This window comes from Amborella trichopoda, chromosome 6 (genome assembly GCF_054954075.1).
Source record: "Amborella trichopoda isolate Santa Cruz 75 chromosome 6, AtrichopodaSantaCruz75HAP2 v2.0, whole genome shotgun sequence".
Lineage (NCBI taxonomy): Eukaryota > Viridiplantae > Streptophyta > Magnoliopsida > Amborellales > Amborellaceae > Amborella > Amborella trichopoda.
Window position 1 is genome coordinate 31,372,509 of NC_142341.1, and position 24,293 is coordinate 31,396,801.

General features: G+C 39.7%; 1 long non-coding RNA gene across 1 annotated transcript; it reads right to left on the bottom strand.

The window, feature by feature from the left end:
* Positions 1-582: 582 nt before the first annotated feature.
* LOC148781693 (uncharacterized) lies at positions 583-1,951 on the bottom strand. The gene is made up of 3 exons (XR_016058170.1): positions 1,842-1,951; positions 1,418-1,631; positions 583-945 (listed from the first exon to the last, which is right to left on the bottom strand). It is a non-coding gene; the product is annotated as an uncharacterized LOC148781693 (long non-coding RNA).
* Between the last annotated feature and the right edge of the window lie 22,342 nt (positions 1,952-24,293).

The window sequence follows — 24,293 nt, forward strand, 5'->3', positions numbered from 1 at the left end:
TATTTTGAAATAGTCATTTATTAATCAACTATTATTCCAAGGGGTACTAATTATTACAGCTTATATATATTTATTTGGCAACACATTTTGAAAAAGAAAAAGAAAAAAGAAGAAAGAAGATGGTAGCGTTGCTATTGAGGGGGAAATTCTTAGGTTTTGTAGCTATTGTGGAGGGAATTCCTTTTGTAATTATAACCATGAGACTAGGCTTTGGAAATAATTTAGCTTAATCTGCCATCAGGCTTTCGAAATAATTTTAATTAATTTGAAAATTGAGATTGTTTACTTAAAAAATAAAACTTGTCAAAAAAGACTTTGGAATAGAGAAAGCATGCAAATAAATTAATCAATATGAAATTTGAGGCTGTGTACTTTAGAAAAAACTTGTCAAAAAACAACTTTGGAATAGGAAAAGCATGCGCAATGAGAAAGCAAAAATGGAGGGCGGTAATTGTTCCTCAGTTGCTATTTTGATTGGATCGTTACTTGTTCCTCAATTGTTATTTTGATTACATACAATACGTCACTATGAGGATTATAGATTTCTTTTTTTTTTTCTCTATTAAATCATAAGGTCCAAGATTATTGTACACTTCCTTTTCTTCACTATAAAAATGTTAAGTTACATCTATTTTATTGTAACAACTTGCACTTAAAGCATCAATCTAACTATAAAATGAAAAGCCCTCCTACATGAGATAGGTTCTTAATATCAATGTATTTCTAGTGAAACAATTAAAAATTACAGTGCTCAGTGAGAGAGGAGGTTGAAGGAGAGAGATTTATTGATCCATTGCTTCCAGTTAGTGGCATACCCTTTGATGATTCCTCCTCTTCTTCCTTGTTGTTTATATTGTTCACCAAAGTCGTATTCCTCCTACTTCTTTTTGTGGAGCAGAAAGTTCCTCCCTCCAGTCCTACCGATGGGCACCACTGGACTCAGAGCTGCATTTCAATTCGCCCATTAAAACCTTTGCATGTAGAGTGTGTGTGGGTTTAATCAGTATATATGGAACAAAAGCAATGAAAGTGAAAGGGAAATAGCATTAAGAAACCAGTCAGTCATTTGATGGGGAATGATAAGGAGGCATAAGAATCTGATACAGAGAGAGAAATTAAAATGGGGTAGAGAAATATCAATAATAAGAAGTGGACAAATAATTAGATGCGGAGAGTGAGTAAAACCGATCCCAATTTAGAGGAAAAAAATGAAAAAATGTAATAAAATAGTTGTGGAGTCTCAACCTACATTGCTTAATTCTTAGGGGTTATCTACAATTAGCAGAGAGAGAAACTGGGAAAAAAATATAGGGGAAGAAGTAGATAAGCTTTCAGCAAATAGAGAAAGAGAAAATAAAATAACAAACATGCAACTGGAATTAACTGATAGGGGAACATGAAGAGCGAGGCCTCAAACCTATGAAGTCAGAATTGGCGCGGTAGAGGAAGAAGTCGTCGGAATTTTTGCTGAGGACAGGGAGTCTACCGTGACGATCATGAGATCCAAGCATAATCAGAATAACAGTGTGAACTGTGTCATCGACCCTCACAAGAAAACACAGGTTGCACGAGAGCAGGTGGCATGTGCTCTTGTGAATGTTTATGCTGATAAGCATGAGATCTGCAACCTCCTGCAGCAAGAAACCCAATTAGAACAACCTTTTTGGAGAGAGAAAGGAAAGGAAAAAAAATTTCAATAACAACACATTAACAGAAAAAAAAAAATGCAAAGGGAGAGAAGAAAGAGAAAGAAACAAGGAATTAAAGAAATGGAGAGGGATTAGAGAGAAGACAGGGAAAGGACACGAAAAAAAAATTGAAAAGAGAGAGAGAGATTTTACGTGATTCTTTTGGAGGAATGTATGGAATACATTAAGAGACCTCAATAGACCCCCCTTCTTAAGACGTTTAGCTCCCATGGGTTTCTTCCCGACATTCACCTGGTTTGAATCTGAATGTTGTTGACTATTACATTATTTGGTAGACAAAATAAAGTTTATGGTACGACAACCTAATGATCAAGTAACTTGATCTCTATCTGGTTTTTATGTTCTAGATACCTAACCTTATATATATATATATATATATAAAATGATGTATATCACTATAAACCCGATATATACATATTCTATTATCTTGATGTCTAGATAATCAATTTGAGGATATTTGAGCAACAAAAGAACTTCTTCTAGTGAAATTTTTGAGGTTGACTCTATATAATTTTTTTCTGTTTTTTATTAGTTCTCTCAACAAACGATGAATGCATGAGAGGAAGTAGAGAGAATTTATAGAGAGAGAGTTTAGAGAGAAGTTATTATGGAGAGGGTAAGAATACTATATGTTGGAAACTTGTCCTTTATTCTCCCCCTGAGGAAAGCTCTCTTTCTCAGGAGTACTGTCATGACTCACGACTCTAGGACGGGAACTCTAATTCAATTACTTCTAAAAAAGAAACAATAGATTTAAGTATGAATACATATACTATGTTGCAGGAGTATACTCTACACTTACTTCCTTGGGCAGAAGACTTGTTTAGGATTTTTTTTTACTCCAAATTTTGGGATTCATCTAAAAATCACTAGATGACTACCTTAAAAAGGAAATTTTTTATTTTTTTTTTAATTATGATTTTTCCGATGCTCGGACCTCACTCTTCAAAAATTAGATGATTTTTATTTAATCTTAAGGCATTATTTTATTCAAGTTCATGGAGAATGCGATTTGGAAACTTTTAATATCAAATTTATCATATTGTAGATAAGGTTACAACCCCAGAATTTGGGGTCCTAAAAGTTGTACTTGAGGGAGTAAACGGATGGTATGCTCCCTCAGGAGCATAAAATCTTTTGGCATTAAATATTATGAATTTGAATAGGAGGTTCCCATTTTTTGTTATCTAAGTGTAAACTAGATTAAATTGTTTCTTTTCTTTTTATTTTTAAATACTCATCTGCGTAATTAATGAACCCCAAAATTTAATTGCAAAAACACCTAAGGTGCCCTTTTGCTTGACGGAGCAAGTTTAAAGAATGGTACTGTGGGAGAATGCAAGGGCGCTACTTTTATGAGTATTTCATAGTGAAAATCTAGAGATTTTCAATCCAGATTGTCAATCTGAACAACAAATTGGTCAGGATCGGAACAATATTGGAAAGATATAAGTACTGGCCCGTACCCCTCCTAAAACACACCCTATTGTTTTTTTACCTTATTTTTAATGTTTTTTTTTAGGGATTATTTTTTTTACAAGGAGGTCATAACCATTCACGTTCATTAGATGTCAAATTGGATGGTTCGGGGTGAGTCGCAAAGTTTGAGAAATTTTTTGGAACTTTATATCTATTCAATGACACTCTTACAACCATCCATTTTGAAATTTAAAGGACAACCGTGATTGTGACCTCCGTGTACAAAAGATAAAAGACAAATTCTATAGAAGTTTGCAACCTTAAAATGTAGAATTAAATATGCACCTAAAAAATCCATCGAAAATTTTTGTTTAATGTTAAAAATCCTTTTATTGGATCATCTCGACATCAAGATGTACGAATATGAAAAAAAAAAATAGATTTTGATTCCTAGAAATAGTGATCTTGCAACACATTATCTAGACCGTCAATTTTCAAGATTTTCATATGTTTTCGTTTTAATTTTTTTAATTTAAAACTTTATATTTAGAGATGAAAATATATTTTCAGATAATCCCAAGAAATATGTACACCAAAATTAATAAAATATGGAGGTACGCCTTAATTGAATCGTTTAAAATTGTGACCTTATGGAAACCACACCCAAAAGATAAATGGTCTTTTTGTAAACAATCCCATTTTTCTATGTTTACATAATATTTTACTTTGTCTCCCTAAATCCCCCATATAATACTCTATTTAAAAAAATTTCTTTTAATTTTTATATTTTCATAGATCATTGATTCATATTAATCTATATCAACACTTCACCAATCTAACAAAGAAACATGAGGCGGAAAATCTACCCCCACCAATCCGGATTTTGAAACACGGGAGTAATGAGTAATTGAAACCTGAAAGTAAGCAATCCCACTCTTCCCTCTTCCACGTGAAAATAGATCTTTCCCTCTCTCTATTCTAACGGGCTATGACTCCAGCATTTATATGGGCACATGGACATAAATTTTCCTACGTATGTGGGCTGGTATGTATTCATACATGCACATTATAAACGTGTGAGATTATAAAGATCAAAGTTGAAATGGTCGGAATTTAAACATCAAAGTTGAAATGTTACACTTTTTATGCCAAAGTTTTTATTTTTAAGGTATTTATAGAAAATATCTCTATTTTAAAAATTAATAATCAAATAATACTTAAACTTTTTAAAATCTACATCCTTACCAAATACGTCACGATTTTTTTTTTTTTTTGCCAGAAAACTATTCACAAACCTATTCGGTCCCTAATGCTTTATCAAGAAACTCTCTACCCAGTCTTTCTTGATGGCAAGGGCCCTAAAAGTATCATTGATCATAGCACTTATTCATAGACCGTCATGGTCTTAATAGAACCATGATGGTCCTTCGAAATACAACACACCATCATGGTCCGAGTAGACCATGACAAGTGATTAAGAATCACAGCTTGCTTTGTTAGAGCCTTGAGGTTCCTTGTATCTTGAAAAACCATCAAGGTTCTATTAGGACCGTGATGGAATAAGCCCTTTGACATCATGGCCGGAGCCTTGGCTCGGGTAAGAGGTACGTGATCAAGCATGATCTGTTAAGGTTATTTCGGGAAAAAAAAAAAGAAAAAAAAAGAAAGGAAAATCGTGACAAAATAAGTAGAGATGTACTTTTAAAAAATTTAAGTATTATCTAAATTTTTAAAAATTAAAATAATAATATTTTTTATAATTACCCTTATTATTGTTTATTCATTTGTGGACATTACTTAAAACCGAATTAATCATGTAAACTTGCTGCCAAGGAAATCGGTTCGAATCAACAATTTAACTGTCGAGATAATCAATTAAAAAAATTTGTGGGAACCACGCAAATAGAAATGACTCATTTTCTCACAAATCTCATTGGTTCCCATGGAACATGACATATTTCTGGTACCAAATGGGAAGCAAGTCCATCACAACTACTTCCCCCTCTAGATTGGGTTGTTCCAAGCCGAATATCCTAAGTTTAAATCCTTTATGTAAACAAATAATACTAAATATACCTTGCTTAAATTGAAAAGCGGGCTTAAAATAAAAGAAAGAGTGAAACTATTATGTTACAGTGAATGTGAATGTTCTATTCTAGTTAGTATTCGTAAAATCGAACCGAAACAATTAACCAGAAATTGGCTCAAAATCGATTTAACCGGCCTAACCGGTAAACCGGCTGATTTAACCATTCTAACCGAATGTTTTGTTCTAGTTAGTATTCACAAAATCGAACTGAAACGGTTAACCAGACCATATCCCAAAACCGGTTTAACAGGCTAATTTAACCTTTCTAACGGGGCAAGTCCTGAGAGGTAAAAAAAGTGTTGAAAATAATTTAAGAGATACAAAAAAAGACTACTAAAATATGAAAAACAGATAAAGAATGATTAAAACAACACACATTCAAATGAAGTTGAAAATTAATGGAAATGGTTGTTTAAAGAATCGATTTGCGCCTCAAGGTATTTTTAAAATTATCTGAAAAATATGGAAAAATATAAAAGTGAGTGTTAATGACCAAAACAATGTTTAATTTTTACCATAATGTAAAGAACATACATTTTTTTTATTATTATTTTATTTTTATGTATCAGCCGTTCTCCAAAATTGCCCAAAATCGGAACCGGCCAGTAACCAGGCGATTACCAGTTAGATCACCCAGTTTTTCCAACAATGGTTCCAATGAATCACATAACTCAGCCGTTAACCCACATGTAAATAGCTTAACCTAAGTGTGAGTGGGTCAACCTTGCTTTAATGATGTATGAGTCTTAATAGAAGGAATGAAGTTTCTATAAGACCAAGGCTACGAGAAAACCAAATAAGGTCACACTGAAAGAAAGACTTATGTGATCTTTTACAGGGGAATATTAATATTTTTTTTTTTTTTTTTTTTTTAACTTCACCCTTTTTTTTAGGCAAAAGATCACTTACAGGTGGTCTTATTACAACAACATATACTTCAAAATAAAATCAACATAGCAATAAAACCAAGATTTTAAAACTTGATGTCATTGAAATAACTATGTACTATGCTTGAGAATAAAAGATAAGATTGCAATAAATAAAAAAGAAGAGTGCCGAAGATTATTTCAACCAAGCTTATTACACCCCACAACGAGTCACTACCATCTAATGGCTCCAGATCGACGATCTTGCTTCAATCTCAATTGGGAATGCAAGTTTAGGCCAAGTCACACCAATGGAACATGAACCCCTTTGATCTCAAACTCAAACCTTAGGTGAATTCTCTTAGCAATCTAATTTAAGAGAGATGGATTCCCTTTTTGCTAACCTTAAAACACTTAACCACAAATTCATCGTTGAGAGATGAGAGAGAGAAGAACTCCATAGCCTAAACCCTTAGCCCCTTTTCACAATGTGGGAGAGAGAGAGAGATCAAACATGATAGAGAGGAACTTTTTTAATAGAAAGAGAGAAAGATAAGGTGTAGAGATTTTTTGGTAGAGACAATCTTCTTTTTTTTCTTAATGTGCTTGAACAAGATTAGGTTACTCAGGATTTTCGTTGGCTTCGCCGCTTCTTATGATTTTGAACATGGACCGTTGATCAAGGGTAACTTGTAGGGTGAGGGATCTGAGCCATCCATCCCATAGATGGGCCATCGACATTATTGAAGGTGCATGAATCCTTATCCCCCTTTCATAAACTATTGTTCCTTCAATAGAAGTAAGATAAAAAAATTTAAGAAAAATATTGTACATACTATAAAATAACACAAGTCTACTCAATCTTTTTACAAAATCTTTCAAAGATATATATAGTCAATATTTAGTTAATATCTTCCAACCATATGGACACATGTCATATCACCAAAAAAATAGGCAAGAGAATATTGGTGGGGTGTGCCACCCAAGGGAGGCACGCATGGGCCCCACCTTCTAGAAATATGGTTGGCCCATATGCACAATGACCCCCCATGGTATTTTTATATTAATAAAAAAATTTTGAATATCATTTGTATATTTAAACCATTGCAAAATCAATATCTTTAATTTTATAAATCAAAAAATTGTAAATAAAATATTTAGTGGTTCATAAAAATTCAAATAATATTTCTAAAATAATTATTGTCATAAAACAAACACAATTAAATTAATTTGATGGGAAAATGATCCATATGGTTTAAGAATTGAATTAACAATCATGGGGCACTCCACCTTCAACTGCGGACTACGGACTACACTTATTTTATCAGACCGACCCAGTGTTTTTCATGACCCACAGTCCAAGCAGTGGCTCATTAGTAGGCCACCAAAGTCTGGCCGATGAGTTAAGAGGTCGCAATCACAGTCTGTGGATTACAGGTCCTCCCCTAAAGAGGACTCAAGGTCACCAAGACCTGATGCGACTACAGCTCTATGGCCATAAGGGTATCTCTCGCACATGCATACGCTTTACCCTAAAAGGTCGATTTCTGGCTTTGTCGAACGATCTATCGATATGCATATCGTATGACGGCACATGGATGAGGCTTTCGCCCCTGTCTCTGTAGGTCACCATCATACACGTGGGTCACATAGTCCCTCGGCTCACTCATCCAGACATATGCTCCGATCTCATCAAGGGCTAACCGACTGGCCAAAATCGTCAAACACATATCGATATCAACAAACATCGTTTGCTTTGTATGATCCACGAGGGACCACAGTCCCACTGAGTTCATGTTCCACTATATTATTTCATTTTACCAGCACTCATAAGGCCTTTAAAGTCCACATAAACCCAGCATCTCCCACTTGGCCTTTGATTTTCTCTTCTTCACTTTCTCTCATCCCCATCTCTCTCTCCCAATTACAATCTCTCTCAAGTATTTTTCACTTATTCTCTCTCAATACATTAAACATAGCCCTCACCATCTATCCTTTCACAAAAAGACTTATAGAGGCAATGCCTTTTTTCTCTTTGCTGCTTGGATCTCGTCCCAAAAGTGGTTGTAGCAAATCTTTCATATCGCATCGCGAATCACAAACATGTTGTCGCAAAAGAATATCACGTACCCTTATCGTATGGGGTAGTAGGCTCGAAAGAGTTCTTCAAATAACTCACTCCCTTTTGTAGCCATACAACTAGGTTCCATGGGTGAACAACATTATAATATGTTGTTTCATCTGGCATGTCAAATGCTAGCAAGTGCTCCCACTGGAATATTTAGTTTATGCGAATATCGATCGTTCTCAATCTCACCTCATTCCTCAAGTGATAGAAACATAATTTTATATGGTTTGATCCCTTAAGGAATCGTATTCTTTTGACACGTATATCACCGCCGTGTTGTTGCACAAGGTGTCCATTTCTTCGGGAATTGGATTCTCCATTTCTCACACCGTAAAGAAACACTATTTTTCATCCTATTATTTCAAATATCACAAATTCAATTCTCCACTGATCTATAACATTTTCTTGGTACCACCAAGTCTCTCTATGTGTTCATTCATTTCGAAGAAAACCAAGATGCTTTTATAGTATTGTGTTTCTTCTTCTTTCTGTTATTCCTAGATTAAACATTCTTCATATAGAGTGTTATATCTCGTAATCTTTATATTACCGCTCTTTAAAGTTTTACTATAATAAGCCATTCCCATGGCACACTCTAAAACCTTTTCAAATGAGCCCTAAAAATGTCTCCATAATTAGGAATCTAAATATGTGCCTTAACATGCCACATCTTTTTAATTTACTACAGAGTAGAATATGAGCATCCCATAATAAAAATATGATATCTCTCAACTTATAATAAGTTTATCTCCAAATCCTTTTAAGTATTGAAATAGACTAAAAACTAAAAAATAATGCACAGTTCCATCCCTAGATTATACCATTTAGTAAGTCTTCGTTTTAGTGAATTTTACATTATAATGTAATCTTCTCAACAGAAAATCAGGCTGAGCGCCTCTCAATAAAGAATTTGTTTATCTCAATTCTCGACGAATTTCTTCATGAAATCTTTTGTGTTGAAAACTAAACTCCAAACAAAATCTTATTATCATGGTGTGAATACTACAAAATTCCACGATGAACATTACATAGTAAATTTGTCTTTTCTCTGTACCCTCATGGAGTTTCCCATTCAAACTAACTTTTTTTTAAAGTAGATACATAAGAGCAACACATATGTTTCCACAAGCCTCATATCACTTTGTTAAGTAGGCTTGATAAATATAGTTATTCATGTCTTAATGATGAACATACCAAATTACAAAAAATTCATAATGACCTCTCTTCAATCCAAAATTTTTATTCCTCTCTTACCGTAGATATTTCTCTCTCAAAAGTTTTTTATTAGAAACTAAACTCAGAAAGAAAGTCTGAAAACTTAGTGTGTGCCATAAAAAATTATGTTACAGCTAGATGATAGGATTACCATGAGAGGCTAACCTTAATCCCTCTTAGTCGAATGAAGAAATAACAGAATGAAGGTTATGAGGAAAGAATAAGAAGAGAAGAAGGGAACAGAAAGAAGGAAGGAGAAGAAAGAAAGAGAGGAGTATGAAAGAAGAGAGGATAAAAGAGAGAGAGGGAACAAAGATGCAGTCGGCGCTAGGCATTGCCTATTGTGTTAGAAGGAAGAGGGAGAAAATGCAGTCGCCATTATCCTTCACCGACTACGTTATATAAAGGAGAAGAGAGAGAAGATGCAGTCGATGATGGGCTTTGCTGTCTCTTTCAGAAGAAGAAAGAGGAAATGCAGTCGGCACTAGGCTTTACCGACTGTGTCAGAAGAAGAGAGAGAAATCTAGTCGGCGCTAGGCTTTGCCCACTGTGTTAGAAGAGAAGAGAAGGAGAGAACCAACCGGTGCTCGGCTTACACCGGTTGTGATGGGAGAGAAGCAAAAGAGAGATCGTAACGGCGTTAAGCTTCACCAACTGCAATAGAAGAGAGAGAAAGAAAAATCTAGTGAACACTAGGCTTCGTCGCCCCCGACAGAAGAGAGGAGAGAGAAATCCAATCGACACTAGGGTACGTTGACTGTGACAGAAGAGAGGAGAGAGAATCCAACCGGCGTTAGGCTTCACCGACTGTGACAAAAGAGAAAAGAGAGAAATCCAATCGGTGCAAGGCTTCGCTGACTATGACAAAAAAGAGGAGAGAGAAATCCAACCGATGCTAGGCTTTATCAACTTTGAAAAAAGAGAGAAGAGAGAAATCTAGCAGGCACTAGGCTTCATCGACTATGACAGAAGAGAAGAGAGAGAAATTCAATCATCGCTAGGCTTCACTGATTGGGACAGAAGAGAGGAGAGAAAAATCCAGCAGATATTAGGCTTCAGAGAGGAGAGAGAAATCTAGCTGGTGCTAGGCTTCGTCGATTGTGACAGAAGAAAAGAGAGAGAAATCTAGTCGGTGCTAGGCTTCACCGACTGCATCAAAAGAGAAGAACGAATGGAGATAGAGATGAGAAGAAGAGATAAAGATATAGATGAGAATGAATGAAAGAGACAGAAAGAGAGAGATGAGAAGAGGGGAGGAGAGTGAAAGAGATAGAGATAAGAAGAGGGAAGGAGAGAGAAAGAGATAGAGATAAGAAGAGGGGAGGAGAGAGAAAGAGATAGAGATGAGTAGAGGGGATGAGAGAGAAAGAGATAGTGATAAGAAGCGAGGAGGAGAGAAAAAGAGAGGAGAGAAATTTACCTACTCAAAGGGTATCTGTCCTTTTCTTCTCTCCTCTCTCTCTCTCTTCAAGACTTACCCACAAGGTCAAGAAAAACTCAAAATTGTATTGATTGATCCAAGAAAAATGAATACCTTCTTTGTACAATGAGGCATTACCTGTTTCTATAGAATTGGGCTACAACGTGGGTGTACGCCCAAAAACTTCCTAGAATTGAAGATAATTATAATTTAATTGAATTTAAAGAAATTCTAAAAATGGATGAAAAGGATTATTTTGCCCCCTCCTAACAATGTGTGGAATTCAAGGACGGTCCCTGCTGCTGCTCTAGAACTTGTTGTTTGAACGTATTTTTCAGCACCTTGGTCTCTGATAGGAAGCTGGTCAATAAAGCCTATGAAATAGTAGAAATTCCTGACATTCTGAGAATGGCCCCATAATTAGTCAAGATCTTCACTTTAAAATACCACTTATCAAGTTTCATCACGATCAGACATATCTAAGGCAGTGAATACAAAGAAATAATTTCAGCGAAATTGGTCTCTAGCACCTTAAAATGGACCCTATAACTAGATCCATACTTTTGATGTTTCAAATAGCTTTGGGACTACCACCATTAGATCTGACACTGTCAAAAACCCTTATCGGTCAAGTTTCGGCTTAATCAGGCATTCCAAGACAAAGGTATGGGTAAAATACCGAAAAGGGGTAGACCGCACACTATTCCCGTGTGGCCACCCTGCACTAAAACACCGTGGCTATTTGTATAGTCACAAGCAGTCACTTTCGAGGCTTATAACTCACCTGTTTTAAGTCGGATCATTACCAAATTTGGTGAGCATGTTAGTCTCATCAAGACGAGCAATTCGATATATGGTACATCCCATGAAGACACCCGAGCAGAGAGAAAACTAAATGAAAGTCGCTGATCCATGAAGGACGTTGCAGAAATTCAACAGCAGCATGCCTCATTCGAGCATCCAGATCACGACGCTCACATACCCGATCGACATGAAACCAATTGTATTATGTACGTGAGGTCCGAGGCTTTCTCTGTCCGAACCTCGCATATGATGAACGGCTAGATTTCACACATGAAGGCGTCAAAGCTGCTAAAAATTCTGGCCGTCGAATTTCAAGATTCTGACAAAACACTCAAGACGGCAAAATCTTGATCTAGAAATAAAATCAAGTTACGTTCATTGCAACGTGATCGTGACGGCATGCATAGTGTTATTCAATGAAGAAGTCACGAAGAAACATCAAGGAACGAGCACACAATCGATCTTAAGTTTTCAAGATTCATCCAAAATTCAAGTATCATGATCATGGTCCAAAAGCATCATTCATGGCTCGAAGTTGGAATCAAAATGATCGCCATGTCGAGCCCTACAAGAAAATAGTAATCTTTCGATCAAACGGGCATCAGAACAGCCTCGGTTTAGCCATGGAAGATCATGCAAGTTCTCAGGCAGTAGCAGGGACTGTTCTGCAATTCCACACATTGTTAGGCAGGGGCAAAATAGTCCTTTTACACCCATTTTTAAAATTTCTTTAAATTCAATTAAATTGTAATTGTCTTCAATTATAGGTATTTTTTAGGCGTACACCCACGTTTCAGCCCAACTCTATATAAACAGGCAATTCCTCATTGTACAAAGAAGGGATTCATTCTTCTTGAATCAATCCATAAAATTCTGATTTTTGCTTGAGCTTGTGGGTACTTCTTGGAGAGAGAGAGAGAGGAGACAGAAGACAAGGACTGGTACCTTTCGTGCAGGTAACTTTCTCTCTCCTCCTCGCTTCTCATTTATATCTCTTTGTCTCTCCTCCCCTCTTATCATCTCTATCTCTTTCTCTACTCCCCTCTTCTCATCTATGTCTTTCTCTCTCCTCCCCTCTTTCTATCTTCTCCCCTCTTTCTCTCTCCTCCCCTCTTCTCATCTCTATCTCTTTCTCTCTCCTCCTCTCTCCTCCCCTCTTCTTGTCTCTATCTCTATCTCTATCTTCCCTTCTTTCCCATCTCTATCTCTATCTCTTCTTCTCATATCTATCTCCATATGTTCTTCTCTTCTAATGCAGTCGGTAAAGCCTAACACCGACTGGATTTCCCTCTCTTCTCTTTTATCACAGTCGGTGAAGCTTAATACCGACTAAATTTTTCTCTCCTCTCTTTTGTCATAGTCGGTGAAGCCTAGCACCGGTTGAATTTCTCTCCCTTCTCTTCTGTCATAATCGACGAAGCCTAACATCTGCTAGATTTTTCTCTCCTCTTTTGTCACAGTTGGCGAAGGCTAACGCCGACTGGATTTCTCTCTCTTCTCTTTTGTCACAATCAATGAAGCCTAACACCTGTTAGATTTCTCTATGCTCTCTTCTGTCACAATCGGCGAAGCCTAATGCTGGCTGGATTTCTCTCTCCTCTCTTCTGTCACAATCGATGAAGCCTAGCATTAGCTAGACTTTTTCTCTCTCTTCTGTTGCAGTTGGCGAAGCTTAGCACCAACTGGATTTTTTTTTCTCTCTCTTCTGTTCCATCTCTCTCTTTTCCTTCACTCTTATCACAACCGGTGCAAGCCTAGCGCCGGCTGGTTTTCTCCCTCTTCTTCAGACACAGTCGACAAAGCCTAGCGTCAACTACATTTTCTATCTCTTCTTCTGGAACAGTCGACGAAGCTCAGCACCGATTACATCTTCTCTCTCTTCTCCTTTCTATAACACAGTCGACAAATCCTAACACCAACTGTGTTTTCTCCCTCGTCCTTCTAACACAGTAAGCAATGCTTAGCGCTGACTGCATCTTCCTTCCCTCTCTCTCTTGTATCCTCTCATGTTTCATACTTTTCTCTTCCTTTCTTCTCCCTCCTTCTTTCTGTTTCCTTCTTCTCTTCTTATTCTTTCCTCATAACCTTCATTCTGTTATTTCTTCATTTGAGTAAAATGGATTGAGGTTAACCTCTCATGATAGTCATGTTGCCTAGTCGTAATGTTGTTGAACCAGGATTGCTTGGCCCACTTTATTGCCAAGACAGACTAACCATCGTGCCTAGCTAGTCGGTATTGGTAATGACATCTAATCGTAATCTTGTGTGCTGGTCTTAGTTATCGAACCCATTTTTCTACCATGTTAGGCCAATAATTCACCAACTTAGTCACCATTCTAATCCTCTCTCTCAGTTGAATTCTTCTCTCCCCCATCTTACTTCTCTTATTTTTCTTTTTTAATGCACATGCTTGTGTACGTTCAGTAAAGAGGAAAAGGGTGAGGTCTGACCCACCTGTCTTATAACATTTGTCATATGTGTGTTATTGCAGAAAACAAGAAGAATACAAGCCAAGGGAGGCGATTCAGATTCAGTTTTATTATTGGGGGCTTTCTTCATGATCTAAGAGGGCGCCCACGCGAGCCTGCCCGAGTAAGTCCCGAACCCACCTGAAATTCCTCTCTCATTGGTTGGTAACACTTGCCCCCATTCTTGAACGAGGTTCCTGAGAGAGTGATCTAAAAAATGTCTCTGGTCTTCCGTCGAAACCCAAGACGCGTGCCACCCCATCCCCAAAGGGTCCAAAGGGTGAGATGGAGGCACCTAACCACCCTGACCAGGGGTATTTCTTTATTGAGCAACATCTGCGCTCTTCGATCCAATATCCGAATTGGTCGTTCAACATAGGTTAGGTCTTCCTTGAATGGGATTGTTTCGCACTCCAAAACATGGGACAGGTCTGGTTGATACTTCCTTAGAAGGGATACATGGAAGACATTATGGATATTAGCCAAATCAGGTGGTAGGGCAAGTCGACATGCCACATTTCCAATTCTTTCCTAGATTTTAAAAGGCCCAATGAACCGTGGGCTCAATATCCCTTTCTTACTAAACCTCGCAATGCCCTTGGTCGGTGAGACCTTCAGGAAGACCTGGTCTCCCACCTCAAACTAGAGGTCTCTCCTACGATTATCGGCGTAACTCTTTAACTTACTTTGGGCTATCTTGTGCAGCTATCTAATTAAGGAAATCTTTTTAGAAGTTTGCTAAACTGTTTCAGGCCCCAGTAATCTCCTTAAGCCCACTTCTTCCCAGCAAATAGGCAATCTGCACTTCCTCTTGTATAGGGCCTCAGAAGGTGTCATCTGGATGCTGGCTTGAAAGCTGTTGTTGTAAGCAAATTCTATCAGGCAAAGATGGTCTTCCCAGCTCTCTCTAAAATCATTCACACATGCTCTCAACATATCTTCCAAAGTTTGGATGGCCCTTTCTGACTGCCCGTCTATTTGGGGGTGGAAGGAGGTGTTAAAAGCAAGCTCAGCCCCTAAAGCTGATTGTAAACTTGCCCAAAATCTACAAGTGAACCTGGGGTCCTTGTCTGACACAATGCAGATAGGAATCCCATGAAGTCTCACAATTTCTCTAATGTATAATTGAGTCAACTTGTCCAAAGTATAAGTCGTGCGAACAAGTACGAAGTGGGTAGCCTTAGTTAATCGGTCCACCATGACCCAGATACTCTCATGCCCTACATTTGATCTTGGTAACCCAGAGACAAAGTCCATCGCAATGTGTTCCCATTTCCACTCTGTTATGGGCAGGGGTTGTAGTAGTCCAGCAAGTTTCTAATATTCTTCCTTTACTTGTGGGTATGTTAAACATTTAGCTACAAATTGCGTCATGTCTCGCTTCATGCTGTTCTACCAGAAGGCTCTTTTCAAATCCTAGTACATCTTTGTACCCCCAGGGTGTATTGTGTAGCGAGAGTGGTGTGCTCCTTCCAGAATGGCACTTTTTACACTTTTGTTATTAGGAACACATATCCGGCCCTTAAACCTTAACAATTCATCACTGCCTATAGTGAAATCCTCTTTTCCCTCCATCTTTAGCTCTTTGAGGATTTTCATCAGCTGGGGATCTTCTTTCTGAGCCGTTCGGGCTTGTTGGAAGAGTTGAGGCTCCACCCTTCGACATGGCAGTACTTCACTCTCGTCACCAAGTGGTTGAGATGGGTTCCACTCCACCACATCCTCCAATAACTTCATTTCTCGAACCATCATTTGTGCCACAGAGACCACTGGTTTCCGACTTAAGGCGTCGACTACTACATTAGTCTTGCCTAGATGGTATTTGATTGTGCAATCATAGTCAATCAGTAGTCCATCTATCTCCTTTGCCTCATGTTCAACTCTTTCTGAGAAAACAGGTACTTGAGGCTCTTGCGGTCTGCGAACACCTTAAACTGGGCCCCATAAAGGTAGTACCTCTAGATTTTCAATGCAAATACTACTACTGCAAGTTTTAAATCATGAGTGAGATAGTTCTATTTGTACGACTTTAATTGCCTGGAGGCATAAGCAATAACCTTACCTCTCTGCATTAGCACACCCCCAAGCCCTTTGTGGGATGCATCATCATGAAATCTTCATTTCCCTTGGGCAATGCCAGAATCATGGCGGTGGTCAGTCTCTTCTTAAGTTATTGAAAACTTCTCTCACAATCTTTTGACCACATAAGTTTTACGTTCTTCTGGGTCAGCTGAGTTAGGGGAAGTGTTATCTTTGAGAATCCCTCTACAAGCACATGTAGTATCCGACTAACCCCAGGAAACTATGAACGTCAGTCATATTTGCTGGCCACTCCCATTTAAGCATGCCTTCAACCTTGGAGGGGTCGATCATGATCCCATCCTTGGAAGTAATGTGACACATGAAGGTTACACTGGGAAGCCAAAACCTACTCTTACTAAATTTGGCATACAATCTTTCTGACTTTAAAGTATGCAAAACAGATCTTAGATGCTGCTCATGTAACTTCTAGCTTTTCGAGTACATCAAAATATTATCAATGAATACCACCACAAAGTCATCTAAAAAAGGTCGAAACACTTTGTTCATCAAATCCATGAATGCGGCAAGGGCATTGGTTCACCTGAACAACATCACAAGGAACTCGTAATGACCGTATCGAGTTATGAAGGCAACCTTTGGGATGTCTCCTTCCTCACCCTTAGTTGGTGATACCCTGATTGGAGAGCGATCATGGAAAACACCTGGGCTCCTTGGAGCTGATCAAAGAGGTCATCAATTCTAGGCAGGGGATATTTATTCTTCACGGTTACTTGGTTCAACTGCCTATAATCAATACATAGCCTCAAGGACCCATCCTTCTTCTTTACAAACAGGACTGGTGCACCCCAGGGCGACACGCTGGGTCGGATGAACCCCTTACCTAATAATTATTGCAATTGCTCTTTTAACTCCATCAACACTGCTGGGGCCATCCTATACAGGGTTTTAGATATGGGCACAATGTCTGGGACTACATCTATCTCAAATTCAATTTCTCTCGTTGGAGGTAGGGATGACAACTCTTCAGGGAATACCTCAGGGTACTCCTTCATCACAGGTATCCCTTCTAACTAAGATTGAACACTCCGATTTTCCACTACATAAGGCAGATACCCTTCACATCTCTTAGTCAAAGGCGATAGGCATGGAGAGCAGAGATAAAGTGTAGAGGGGCAATATCTTTAATTCCCTCGAAGGGCAACTCTACTTGGTTAGGACGCCGAAAAGTCATTGTCTTTTCATGACAGTTGACCATAGCATGGTGGGTATACAACCAGTCCATGCTCAGAATGACATCAAATTCTTGAATGTCTAGACGAATCAGGTCCATTGGAAAATCATTGGTTAGGTGCCTTGATCTCGCCCTTCGGATCTGTATGATCAGGCGGCATGTGTCTCAGACTTCAGGGGAACCCGAGACTTGAGATCACTCTCTCGGGAACCTTGCTAAAAAACAAGGGCAGGTGGACCACCGATGAGAGAGGAATTTAAGGTGGGTTCGGGACTTACTCGGGCTAGCTTGAGTGGGCACCCTCTTAGATCACGAAGAAAGTCCCCCCAATCGTAGAACTGGTTCGAAATTGCCTCCCTTGACCTGTATTCTCATGTTTATGCAATCACACACACATAGAAAATGTTATAAGACAAGTGGGTCAAGGGACCCCACCTTGCCTTTGGGTGAACGTACACATGCGTGCACATTCAAAAAGAAGAATGAGAGAATTAAGATTGGGATGAGAAGAATTTGGTCAGGTGGTGAGAGTGACTAAACTAGTAAGTAATTGACCCCACGTGGTAGTAAAATAGGCTTGATAACTCAGACCGGCTCAACATAACTGCTACTAGATGACAGTACCAATACCGACCAACTTGACACGATAGCTAGTCTATCATGATAGTAAATAGGGCACAATAACTCTGACCGGCACAACAGCGTTACTGCTAGATGACATAATTATCATGGAATGCTAGTCTCAACACATCTTGATCAAACGAAACAGTAGAAGAAAGAGAAGAGAATAGAAAGAGAGAGAGAAGAGTATGAGAGAAGATAGAGGGGAAAGAAAGAGGAAGAGGAAGAAGAGAGGGGCAAGCAAGGAGAAGAAGTAAGAGAGAAAAGGAAGACGAAGGAAGACATAGACAACAATGAGAGGTAGAGAGAGAAAACTCAGACAGCAATGGGCTTCTACTATTTGTGACAGAAAAAGAAAAAAGTAAACACAGGCAGCGATGTTCTCCATCGTCTATGAGAGAAAGAAGAGGAGAGAGAACACAGGCAGTGATGCGTTTCTACCGTCTATGTCAGAAGGGAGAAGAGAGAGCAGACGCAAGCAGTGCTATGTTTCCACCAGTTGTGACAAAAGACAGAAGAGAGAAGAGAGAGAAGATGCAAGTGGCGTTGAGCCTTCACCGGTTGTGGTGGAAGAAGAGGAAAGAGAAGACATAGGCAATGCTAAGCCTTCGCCAGTTGTGTTGGAAGAAGAGGGAAGAGAAGACATAGGCGGCGCTAAGCCTTTGTTAGCTATGGTGGGAGAAGAGGAAAGAGAAGACACATGCAGCGTTAAGCCTTCACCGGTTGTGGTGGAAGAAGAGAGAAGAGAAGACATAGGCAGCGTTAAGCCTTTGTCGGCTGTGGTGGGAGAAGAGAAAAGAGAAGACATAGACGGCGTTGTACCTTTGTTAGTTATGTTAGAGGAAGAGAAGAGATAGAGCACAGAAGGCAATGGACTTCACCGTCTGAGACACAAGAGACGCAAGAGATAGCACAGACTGTAATGGACTTCACCATCTCGAACAGAAGAGGTGTGAGAGAGAGCACAGATGGCAATGGACTTTATAGTCTTTGACACAAGAGAGACGAGAGATTTTTGACAGAGGCTCAGCCCGACATCTAGGTTAAGGCTTGGCTCATCGTTTATGTCTTAGAGATCGGAAGACATCATCCTCGACGAGAGGGAAAGAGACGAGAGAAAGGAAGAGAGAGATAAAGATGAGAAAATAGAAGAGATAAATAGAGATATAGATAAGTTTTTGAACATATTTGTCAGTACCTTGGTCCCTGATGCGGAAAAAAGAGGAAGCTGGTCAATAAAGCCTAAAAAACAGTGGAATTTTTAACAGTCTCATAATTTCTCCATAATGGGTTAAGACCTTCATAAGCAATCCAAAAGGCTACCTGTCAAGTTTTGTTGCATTTCGACATGTTTAAGGCAGTGAAAATAAAGAAAATATTTCATAAAATTGGCCTCTATCGCCCTGAAATGGACCTATATAACTGGAACTACATTCTTGGCTTGTCAAATTACTATACGACCACTTCTATTGGATCCAGCACGATCGAAAACTCCTATAGACCAAGTTTCAGCTTAATCGAACACTCTGGGACAAAGTTATAAACAAAACATTGAAACAGGACGAGCCACACACCATTCTCGTGTGGCCACCCTGCACCAACACACCATTAAAGGTGGTTGTTTTCACAGTCATGGGTAGTGACTTTTGGGGCCCATATCTCACTTGTTCCAAGTTGGATCATGCTCAAAGTTTGTAAACGTGTTCATCTCGTCGAGACGAGCTTTTCGATACATGGTACGCCCCGTAACGATGTCTGAGCAGGGAGAAAACCTACAGAGAAGTTGTCGATCTATGAAGAAGTTACAAAAAATTTAGCAGCAACACGCCTCTCTCAAGCTGTCAAATCATGGCGCTAGCACAACGGATCGACGCGAAACCAATTCTATCGTGTGTGTAAGGTCTAAGGTTACCATTGGTCTAAACCCTGTACATGATGGACAATCAGAAGTGACTGAAATTTCGGCGTCAGATTTCTAGATTCTGGCCAAAACCCAAAAGTTATGAAATCTTCGTTCGGGCTCCAAATTGTGTTTCGTTTGTTGTCACGTGATCGTGATGGCATGCTCAGCGCACTGCAATGAAGAAATCACAGAAAAACATCAAGAAATGAGTGAACTATCGATCCGAATTTTTTAAGATTCATGCAAATTTTAAGTCTCACGATTGTGGGCTAAAAACACGATCCATGGCTTGAAATGGGTATCAAATCGATCATTGTGCCAAGCTCTACAAGAAAACAATCATCTTTCTATCAAACGGGCATCAAAGTAACCCCGAATCAATCATGATAGATCACATAAGTTCTAAGGCAGCAGCAGGGACTGTTTCAAAATTCCATTAATTGTTAGGTAAGGGTAAAATAGTCATTTTACACCCTATTTTCTTTTCTTTTTTTAATTCAATTAAATTGTAATTGTCTTCAATTTAGGTAGTTTTTTGGTATCCACCCATGTTTGAGCCCAATTCTATATAAACATGCTAAACCTAATTGTAAAGGGACCTTCGATCATTTAATAAAATTTCATTTTTTGGCTAAAGTTTGTCGGTACGTCTTGAAGAGAGAGAGGAGAGAGAAAAAATCAGTCGGTATCCCTCGATAAGGTGATTTTCTCTCTCCTCATCTCTTCTCTCTCATCTCTCTTATCTCTTTCTCTCTCTTCTATTTCTCTCTTTTCTGTCTTCTCTGTCTCTCTCTTCCTTCTCATGATTAAGATGATGGTCAGAGCCCCTCCTAGGCCATGGGTCCTGTAGTCCGCACGAGTGGAAGGGCGAGACATAACCTCTGTTTCCTCATCTCTATCTCTCTTTCTCTCTTCTTTTCTCTCTTCTTTTCTCTCTCCTCTCTCTTTCTTTCTCTTTCTCTCTCCTCTCTCTTTCTCTCTCCTCTTTCACAAACGACGGAACCCCATCGTCGTCTGTATTTTTTTCATACTCTTCTATTTCTTCCCTTCTGGTCTCGCATGACTACACCCTCCTCTTCTCTAGTCCCTGTGGTCCCTCACGACCACAATTTTCTCCTCTCCTTCTTTGTGGTCTAGAAAGACCACAATTCTCCTATTTTCTCATTCTTTTATCCCCTGTAAGTCCACCAGCTCCATGTACACCCTCGGGTCTACCTCCTCTATCTTTTCCTGGTGGTCCCTCATGTCTACCTCCCTTTCTCATCTTTTTCTGATCGTTCACATCATCCCCTTTTGGTGCACCTTCGAGCCCTTTCTTTCTCTCATGTTTCGTGGTCCTGCACGACCACCATTTCCAAAAAACTCTTTAACTCAGCGACGTCTGGGCAAAACGGACCCAGCATCGTTTGGAAAAAACACACCCCAGCGCTGCCTATGTTAACAAGCCTTCTTAGCGCGTGTGTTAACAAGCCATATTGCCACTTGTGCAAAACTCTAACTCATTGTCGCTTGTGAAAACTCTAACTCATCACCCTCTCTCAACTTCTACCACTGCTTTCTCTCTCTCTCTAATTCCATACCTTCCACCACGGCTCGCGCCGGCCATTACCTAGCTCACCAACTCTACTCATCTCCATCTCTCCTACTCATAATCCTTCTCTCACTTAATTCCTCAACCTGCTCTCTCACATCCTCCCTTTCTCATGCACCCATCTTCTTTTCTCATAATCCCATCTTCTTCTCACTGACTGCAGCTAGCTCTTCCTAATTCCCTATAACCAGTAGCAACTTCCTCATCCTACAGTCGCATTTTTTTTACCCACAACCACCATTTCTGCCACCTCACAGCAACCTTTGCCATCTCGTTGCTGCCCCTCCCAGCCTCTCGCAAGTTGTCTCAACTGCCTTCTTTGCCCAATTAATTGCCACCTCTCTAAACCTTTATCATCTCTCCATTCCATTGTCGTGCACCTATCTCACAGCTCCACCTCAGTCGCAGTCACCTTGTCACTGCAACTCCTTCCCAATCTCTCCGTCATCCTTCAATGTTATCACCTTTTTACTACAACTCCTTCCCTGTCTCGTCATCATCCTTCACTATTATCACCTTGCTGCTCCACCTAGTCTCGAAGCTACCTTCTCCCTCCACCACTTCCTATTGCAACCACCTCTCTCTATCAACAATTGCAGCAGCTCCAACTACCTAGCAGCAATAGCCACTGTTATCCAGCGCAACCACCACCTGTCGTGCCATCTCCACCACCTATTGAGTCTTTTCTTTACTCTGCTATGCATCATTAGCACTGCTCTCCACCTCTCTACTGTCCACTTCCTGGCCGAGCCCTCTTCTTCAGTTGACTGTCATCCCTTATCTTAGTGACCTCCCCATCAAATCACCTACAACTTGTTCTCTCCCCATCGCTCTCTCTCTTTAAAACCCCAACGGCGAGTCTCTCTCTTCGCCTCTGATCACTTGCAACCAACCCTCTCCTTCCGGTCTCCAGCTCCCGATCATCCTTTCACTCTCCCATTCCCTTGTTCTTTCTCACACAAAAAACCCACAGATGAATATTTCCCCTTCTCCCTGTTCCCTTTTCCATTCCCTTGTTTGTCGCTTTCCCCTCATTACCCCATTTCAGTCAAACTCTCTCTCTTGACTCGAACTAAAAAAAACTAACAGCTCACAAGACATATCTTTCCTTCCTATTCACGTAAAACTAACAGAAAGCTCTCTCTCTCTTCAAACTTTAAAAACCCAATTCTCTCTTTCTCTCTCATCTAAATAACTACTAAGCCAACACGTCAACTCTCTCTTCAACAAGTGCATTATTCATTTTTTTAATAAGTTACTCCTTTTTTATAAAATAACCCAATATTCAACCATTTCTCCCCCTCTTCCACATGTCAAGCACTCGTCCTCTTACTTCACTATACCTTCTTCCATGTGTCAAGTTCTCTCTCTCTCTCTTAACTAACTAACTTAGCCTTTATTCAATGGAACCACGTTCCCAAACCAGCATGTTGCCCACTTCCAGGCAGCATGTCAAGAAACAGCGACTGACGGGAAACTTCTTCTTCGATAGTTCGTTGAGACCCTTGATGGCCCAACATTTCAATGGTATGCTCGACTTCCTCCAAACTCAATGCATACAGGAGAGGGAGAAATTGTTCTATCAACGCTTCTATGTAGTCGAGAGAGAAGTTCAAACCATCGAACTTCTCACCCTGACTCAAGACCCCAATGAGCCCGTGGATCAGTTCATATCAAGATGGAGAAACTTGGTTCCCGCCATTCTAATCCTATGACTGAGAAGGAAGCAGTCAAAAATTGCATGCGGAACATGCGACCCAAGAGCACTCTACATGTTGAGGCCTATAATCCCACCTCCATGTCAGAGCTGATCTCTAAATCAGTCCTCATAGAAAGTCTATCATGCCACCATGGTACGACACGACAACCATCGATAAGTTCAGCAAACAACCTGGGCGATGGTAACTCTCGGAGTAACACACGGGGCAGCCAACAGAAAGGGGTAATCAGTGCGGCCATCGTGGTCGCTGATTCAAAGACAGATCCCTCCCAAACTTTGGACTCCTCTATAGGGGTAAGCACAGCAAAGGCAACACCCAAGGCTGGCAAGCAACAACAGTCGTACAATCGGATACCCCCACTAGGTGACCTTGATCAGGGTGATTATTTCACCAGGCATAGGAACAAGGTCTATCCCTTCGACAGGGAATGGGTCCCTACGTTGTTCCAATTATTATTAGAATAGAATATGATCCAGCTTCCAGAAACCAAGTTCCCTGAGAAACCTGGCCTTGACACTCAGGCGAGTTATTGTGCCTATCATCAGAGGATCAATCATCCTAGAGATGAATACTACACGTTGAGGATATTATCGAGGCCCTGATTTTGAAGCGTCAAATAAAGCTTGAAGACTTAAAGAAGGCCTTTGGGACAGCCGAGGCCTCCCATGCTGTAACTATCCAAGAGGAAGGTGAAATGCCTGGTATTCTTTACTCCTCCTTCATTATAATGCCTCAGGAAAGTATAATCACACTGAAGCAGGCAAGCCAACCCTGTCGCCTTGCTAAGGGGGCTAAAGATCGTTGGTACCTGTACCATTAGATAAGAGGCCATTACCTTTCAAAATGCACACGTTTCCTTTATATATTCTCAAAGAAAATGCGGGAGTTTCAGGAATTCTATGACCTCCCCGTAAGTGATCCCCAAATCACTTCTTCATCAGGGCAAGAAGTTCTCCCAAAGCAGCCATCAATGACACAGATTCTGCGAAACCCTCGATTCCTCAGCCATGGATAGTCTATCATGGCCAAAGTAGACTCAAATCCTTAAGGCGAGAAGCAGTTCGC